This window comes from Porites lutea, chromosome 10 (genome assembly GCF_958299795.1).
Source record: "Porites lutea chromosome 10, jaPorLute2.1, whole genome shotgun sequence".
NCBI classification, from domain to species: Eukaryota; Metazoa; Cnidaria; class Anthozoa; order Scleractinia; family Poritidae; genus Porites; species Porites lutea.
In genome coordinates, this window is record NC_133210.1 from 28,052,483 (window position 1) to 28,060,532 (window position 8,050).

Genomic DNA, 8,050 nt, shown 5'->3' on the forward strand with positions numbered 1-8,050 from the left:
TTTTGTAGGTTAATGCATTTTACGTGTGAAAATAAAAACATTTCTCTATGAGGAAAGCATATTGCACCATAACAGAAGAAATTGCTTCCCTTCTTAGCCAGATCATTACTTAACAGCACTTTTGGAGGCCATTTTCATCATTAGCATGGTGATGATCGTGGGGGGGAGGGTTGGGGCATGGTATTTTGTGCACATTTATGGGAGATGGAATGAGGGGGCAGGAACAAAAATCACTCCATTTAAGATTATAAATGAAGGGGTTGGGGACTTAGAGACAACACAAAGCAAAAATTACATCTAAAATAATTCTCATGCAATTGCCATCTACATAAAAAATATTATGAGCCCTCCTTTATTAAATGAATGAATGACTGAATGATCAAATGATTGATTGAATGACTGACTGACTGACTGTATGACCATTTGATTGACTACCTATAGCCTTGACTGACAGAACAGACTGATATTACTTCCAACATTCAGTAAGTTTCTCATTTGATAGAATCACTGTTTGTTTCACGATGGAATGAATGAATAACTGACTGTTTCATTAACTTAATTGTTTTTAGTACAGTCAGTCCAGGTCAAGCATACCCCCAAGATTGCTTTAAGGAAAGATTATTTGAAAAATGAAACCATCAGTTGTTGCCACAACCATCATCAAATTCAAATCTGCATTCCTGCATGAATTTAATATTTATTGTCTACAAGGCTCAAAATTTGTTCATTCATGGCATAAAGGCTGTCTGCATGAGGTATTCGACAACATGTGTCAATATGCTAGTAATATCCATTGCTACAAGACGAGATATACAGCTAAGAAATATCTTTATAAGACGAGTGTACGAACAAACGTAGCTAGGCAAACAATCAATCTCTTTTATAGCTATAGACATTTGGAAGGAACTTCCAACTCATTTAAAAAACTCAAGTATGTCTGCATATTTTCCAAAGAAATTTATACACTATCTACTGTCAGAACAACAAATGAAATACGCTACCTGTATGGCATCATGGTTTTGGTTGGGCGCGCAAAGTAATAAAGGTGTGCGAGGACAGAGAAACAGTGAGGAGATTGGGGTGGGAGCAACGAGAAACTGGCTGCATGGAGGGGTGGCCTTTTTGAGTAGTCTGAATGCCTGCATACGCATTGTTACATTTGGATCAGAATGTTCACCCACCAATCAAATATTTGGCAATCTCCCATGGGAGAACTGACTGAACAAATCTTCTCCGCAAAACAAAATCAAAATATCAAAGAAGAGTTGACTTGTAAGAGCGCTGTCAATCTTGAATATGCGATGGAAAAACAGGGCAATTGTATTGAAGCCTGAACAGAAAATGTCCATTATTTTAAAGTATTCTTCATTGAAGAGATGTTACTTATGGCAATTTTGTCCTCATCGAAAACCTGTATGATCGCAATTTCACCTCTAAAAAGGGTTAGTATTATAGACGACCAGATTTCAGAAATGTTGTCACTGAGCTGTACGGCAATGGAGCTTAAATTTGCTTTGAGGAAGTCCACCTCAAGTTTCTCTATTACTCGGTGTTAGAGAATAACACACTACATCGAACAGTGTCGGCAGAAGAAAGATGCACAGCATAATTCTGCATACTTTGTGTAGCTTAGTTTAAGCTACAACGCAAATCTGAAGATTGCCCTATCCGTAAAAATTCAACATCCTGGAAACACTTAAAAGCCGGCCGGGCCCAGCATCAAAACATAGCTGGAAATTATCACATTTCACAGACAACGAAACTACAAACCAAGGCTCCTTTGTTTGTAGTTACCAGTATTCAGATCAAGGGATAGTTGGAGAAAACCAGCAAAGCTAAAATATTTATTTAGCTGCAATAAAAAGCTTTAGGCTAAAAAAGTGGTCAAAGAAATAAGTACTTTACAACTGCATCTGAGATCAACAAATCCTATCAGAAACGCCTACAGAAGCATCAACCACAGGAAACAATAATTATTCAATATGGATCCAACAAACCAGCTTCATGACCTCTAAATAAATAAAAGACTTAGTGTGGCAAAAATAAGATTTACACAGTCAAAATTAGAATGCAGAGTAGTCTCCTACCCCTGAGATAGCAATATAGAAGGAAAACCTGTGTTTGTTCAAGCAAACTGCAATTCCGGCTAGGTCACATTATACATTATATCACAAGTCTGTCAACACTTTATTTCTGATTGGCTGAGAAAACTGAAACCAAGCAAGTTGTCAACAGGACGTCAAAATGAATCGAAAGGGCTGGCAGTTGAAAAGGCCATGAATCCAAGCAGATGGTTTTTATTTCTCTCTGCTCTTTCTTGGCGCTTTGCACACATTTTTGCAGCTTTGCTGCTCAGTAGTGCTCCTGACAAAACTGCCATGCTACACAGGCTACAAATGAACAAAATTTTCATCTTGCTGATGAAGCAACATAGTTCAGGTAAATAAGTTCTTCCTTCTTTATTTTTTTCCTTCTTATTGTATTTCTTTTGATTTTACCTGCTAGCTACATGTAGAACCTAAATTGTTCAGGGAGCTAACAAGAAAACCAACTAGTTCATTTAGCTTGCTAGCTTGCACATGATTCTCATTACATTTAATTTATCTTCTACTGTAAGTAAATTTACTAGATTGTAATATCAACCATGTACATTGACAAAAGCATAAAGATTATTCATTATTCTTTTTAAATAGATTGTTGGTTTTTTATTTTTCATGAAATTTCATCCTCACGAAATTAAGTGAGAATAAGGTGCTAACATTTTTTCTCTGGCATTTTATCAAGGGTGCATGAAATCAAGTAAATAATATTATGGTACAAGTATGTCATGCACATATTACTGTAAAAAAAAAAAAAATAGAAGAATTGTTTACCTTGTCCTTAGAGCTGCCTTTTCTTGCTGATCTTGTTTTCTGATTATATTACATTGTCTTGCAGTTTGCCTTGCTGTTCCTCTTCATCAAGATTCTAAAATACATGTATGTAACAGTGCAGTCCATCAGTGAAAGAAAATCAGTTTGACAAAAATTAAGTTAACATATATTTGCAACTGTTTTAAGGTTAGAACTTGTATAAGACACCCCTGGCAGTAAAAAAAAAACCAAGAAAACTTTCTTGTTTAACAATTTATTCATATCATTATGCCTTTCAAGAGAATCTTTGTCCTGTGACGCTCGCTCATTAGATCTTTGTATTTTATTCAAGTTTATATTTTTATACCTCTGATAAACTCCGCCCCATTCTTGCGCTTTTCACACATTTTACTTTACACCAATTTTTTCTTATGTATGTTACTACGCGAAATATTTTTCTTATCCCTGATGACGCTGTTGCTCGGAATTTAATTATTATTTTTAATTTCAGCAGTCAAAGGCCTGATTTGAACTATATTTTTCTTTCTAACGTTTATAGTTTTGATACAATGGAATTTTCCATGAAAAATAAGTGCTAACTTGCTCATATTTACCAACAAAGCTTCAAGCTATGTTGTTATTGTTTAATAAAAGTGAAAGCCTAGAGTGTGCCAAAGTTGTTGTTTTGAAGTTGGGTGCCATCCTTTTCTATAGCGGAATCCATTTTAAACCTCTAAAATTATGAAAAAAAAAAAATTATATATATATATATATATATCGCGAAGATCTGAATAGGCACATTCCACAAAAGATAAACGAATTCGCCTTGTTGGCACTTGCCGGAAGGTACCTCTAGTTTAGCAAATATGTCCAAAGGAAAATTGCTTTTGTCCATTCTTTTCATAAGACTTTTTTTAGCTGTCGTGAATCGAATTATATGTAAAGGGAAGCGAACAATTCAGCTCCAAATTGACGAGTTTTGGTGGGCTTTGGAACGCAAAATCTGAAAACGGATTTCACCTCGAGAAATCCGTCCTCAGGATGGATTTCAGTTAAGAAATCCAAATCCAGATTTCGCGGATCTCCTTTTTACTGTTCGATTGGGAAATCCGAAAAAGGATTTGTAAAACTGTTCTCGTGAACAGCGGTGTTCTTTTTGTTGAGCTATTTTGAAAAAATAGCTCATATGTCAGTGGTGTGAGCGTATGTATCTTTGTATGTTGGGATGTTTGTTGCAAGAGCCAATAAGGTTGAAGGTACTATGAGTTGATGCTTAGGAACCAGTGAGATCTTGGCATCTATTTAAACATGGCATTGGTAAAGGTCGAACAAGGGCACTTTGAGACCGCCATCTTGATCCTTCACAATTTTTTCGTCTTTTATTACGGGTACAGGTGTGCATTACATAAAATATCTTCATGATTCAAACGCTGTAAACAGTGATGCAGCTGTTTAAGGGTTCATATTTTAGTGTGGATGCTGCTTCAAGACATTTGTGACCGATTCGGCTATCGCGTACGGTACAACGTACGTATTTATGAGTTGTGTTTCACCCGCTTCAAGGTAGAGTATAAAAGATAATATATTTTCAAAGCTCTTCAGGTGAAGCAATAGTTGATATTTAGATATGGACTTAAATTTGAAAGTATGCGGCCTATAAAATGTGATTTTACAAGTTTGATAGGCAGCTTATTTTTTTCAAAGCTGTACCGAGTATTGTTAATTCTGTAAACAAGCTTTAAAAATATTACTCTCTCGCTTACAAAGTTCAACAGACCTTTTTTTTTTGTTCCAGCGATACAAAAAAATAATAATAAGTGAACAACATGATACATCCTCCCTGAATACTAAGCATTATAGTTATTGAAACATATTTTATTTAGCAAATTGTGTGCATGACTGATTTTTATAATTCTGTTTACAGTGTGATAACTCGAATTCCCTCACGTACGAACAACGAAAGGGGGCAGAGTCCAACACTTTCACGTGCCAGTTGTGTGACTGTACATCTCATGCAGATTGGCTTTTCACAATAATATAATAGTAACTTGAACGTATAAAGACCTGTTTCGTTTTGTAACCAATGCCTTAAAAAGGCTCTTGTCTTTTAAGAAGCAATAGCTTTTAAAACATAAAGAAATAAGTTGTTGGAATTAAGGACTGTTTCACTGAGTAGAATCGCACGTGAAAACCTCGTGAATTGTGATGATGCAACCATCTACCACAATAATAAGAATCCTGGTATTTCTTAACTACTTGAATTCGCTGAGTCACATTTTGGCTTAACAAAACTCCGAGGAAACCCTAGAGTTTTCCTTCTAATCAACGTTTGGTGAGTAGATATTTATTTTACTTTAATAATCTGTTTAACTTGCACCAAATGTAACAGGCAGGGGAAAGTGAATATATAGCATGAGGATCGACGCATCTGAGCGTTTCGCGTTTTCATTTATATACCGCAATACCCAATTTCGCACGAAATTCCAGTCTACATTTAGGACGAAAAAGGTAGATTCATCACTCGTGGTAAGGTTACACTGAAGCATTCAAAATAGCTCATGCACGTATAACGTGCCTATGTTTAATTCTGCGTGCGCGTGCAAGACCGCTGTTCATAAGACAGTTTTTCAAATCCTTTTTCGGATTTCCCAATCGAATAAATATCCAATTATAAGTCTCTTTTTTGAGAGAAAGATTGCTAAATCAGTGCCGTAGCAAGGTTAGATTTATTGAGGGAGGCCAATCACGAGCGCCAAAGCCGCGGGCTGCTAGGGGAGTCCAGGGGCATACTCCCTTCCGAAGATTTTGAAATATAGGGTCTCTGAAATAGCATTTTCATCCTTGCAACAGCATTAATTTCCCATTTAAGAAGTGTACTTTGTTTAATATCCACTTGATTTTTCTTTGTTGAAGCCATAAATAAATAATTTTCACGCTTTATCGAACCAAAATGAACACATTGCACCGACCATTGAACCAGGGAGGATAATTTATAATTTATCCACCCTGATTGAACTGAAGAGCAGCGTGAAGGTAGGTACCTCGTGTATGGGGATATATATTGTACCAACTTTACCTGCTTAATTTATGCCTTCACTCTTTCTGTGAAGAGCGTGGCTGCTGACCAAATTAAACGTGCCTGTCAAAATTATTAGGAGGGCTAAAGTCCCCCTGGCCCCTCCCCATGCTACGGCACTGTAAATAAAGATAGAAAGGACCAGGGAGACTGTCATCACCTGCTACAAATGTAAGTTTCAGCAGCCTAAATTTTAACAAAGACTGAGTTTTCTGTACCATTCTCCAGCCATAAAGAAGCACCCTGCTTTAAATCTTTGAACTTGAAATTTTTAAAGCTAAAGTTTGGTAAATTAAATGGCCTTTAGCCAGACATTGCAAACTGGACGTCCAGTACGTATGTTTCCCTATAAAAATAAACATAATTACTACCTTTGTTTCGGACGTAGAAGGCCATATTTGCTAAAAAAAGGTGAAAACACGCCATTTCGCAAAATATTAATTCTGGCAAAATTACTACTTTGCGAAACGAGTTCTAGTACGGTCAATAAAACCAGAGATGACCAGGCTCTTGGAAACATTGATGATTTTATTTGTGGACACATTTTGTTTCAGACAAAAAGGACATATTTGCTAAATAAAAGTGAAAAAACACCATTTCGCAAAATAGGAATTCTGGCAAAATTACTACTTTGCAAAACGAGGTCTAGTACGGTCAATAAAATGAGAGGTGACCAAGCTCTTGGAAACATTGATCATTTTATTGGTGGACACATTTTGTTTCGGACGAAAAGGGCATATTTGCTAAATAAAGGTGAAAAAACGCCATTTCGCAAAATAGTAATTGTGGCAAAATTACTTGTTTGCGAAATACGGTAAAAATCCGTCATTTTCCGTTAACTATTACTTCCAAACACACTGTCATAGTGTGGTCTGAAACTGTGTTTAGGATACTAAGCATTTTTTCTCCCTACCCCATATATTTCGTTTCGTTTCCTTTCGTTTCGCAAAATAGAATAAGCCGATCCACACACATCAATTTCACAACTGATACAAAGACCGCCTACAGAATAAACTCTCTTCATGAGCTTATTTCAGTTATTTATCAACACAGCAATGACCTGTACTTGTGACCGTGACGTGTATTTCTGTACCTTCCAAATTTCATGTTTCAACTTAATTTGTACCAGTTCTGCTGGATTTACTTGATGATTTAAGCCATAAACGTAATCCTTTACCATAGCTAGTCTCAAATTTTTAAGCTTAAGTTTAAACATAAGCTTACCTCACAAGACCCGCGCCAGATTTTTCACGACTTCCCCCATGGCACGTGCGAGAATTTTAAGATCATAAATAAAGCCAAGTGTTGACGAGTAAGTAAAAGAACTGCTGAAGCACAAATCCGAGTTCCAGAAGTCTAATTATGTTACTTTTGATCTAATTTGCTACACACGCGTTCTGTCTGGTCAATAATCCGTCGCCATATTCGTTTCGTTTAGAACCCAGTCTCTCGATTGACGCGTGCGTTTCGCGCGCGGGCTTTCGCAGTACTCGTAAAACGCGCTCAATCGAGTCAGGAGAAAAATGGTTTTCATGCCTATTACTTGTTCATGAACTTTATGAGTGAGATCAATAGTAAATATTACTTCTAACAGTGACAAGTACTCTGATCTGAGTAATGAAACCAGCACAGTGTGGAATGTGAGCGCTGATACCCACATGAGCTCATGTGAATGCAAAATATGGTTCGCGCATGCCCAGGAATCGAAGCACGATCTTTAATGTGAAAGTAACCATTACCTTTGCGATTGCGAGCCTTTAAGTAAAATAGGCAGGCTATCTCTCATTGAATTGAACCTATTCCAGAAGCTAGAGTCCGTGGTTCATTCAGTCAGTCAGACGGCTAAACCATGATGATTGGTTTGTCGCTGTGGACTTGCTGATATTTCATATTTTGATGATCCCTAATAAGGACGCCCTTGGGTCGAGACCGGGTGATATGGCTTTGCTCATGCGTTAGGTACTGCCCAGGAACGCAACTAGATACCTTCTGATCTTTTCCAGTAACGGGGTAGTTCCATCAAAATAATTGTACCATTGCGTGTGATACTCGCGCGTTATTTTGATGAGGGCGCCGCGCAAAGAATAAACAAACAAAATAGTATTGGAAATTACCTTCATGA

The 8,050-nt window shown here is 36.9% G+C and overlaps 1 long non-coding RNA gene across 1 annotated transcript in view; it reads right to left on the reverse strand.

Moving 5' to 3' along the window:
- LOC140950230 (uncharacterized) overlaps positions 1-7,355 on the reverse strand; it is a 14,383-nt gene extending 7,028 nt beyond the window's left edge. Inside the window, exon 1 of the long non-coding RNA XR_012167157.1 lies at positions 7,153-7,355. This is a non-coding gene — a long non-coding RNA (uncharacterized lncRNA). The remainder of the gene's footprint in view (positions 1-7,152) is intronic.
- Positions 7,356-8,050: the final 695 nt, after the last annotated feature.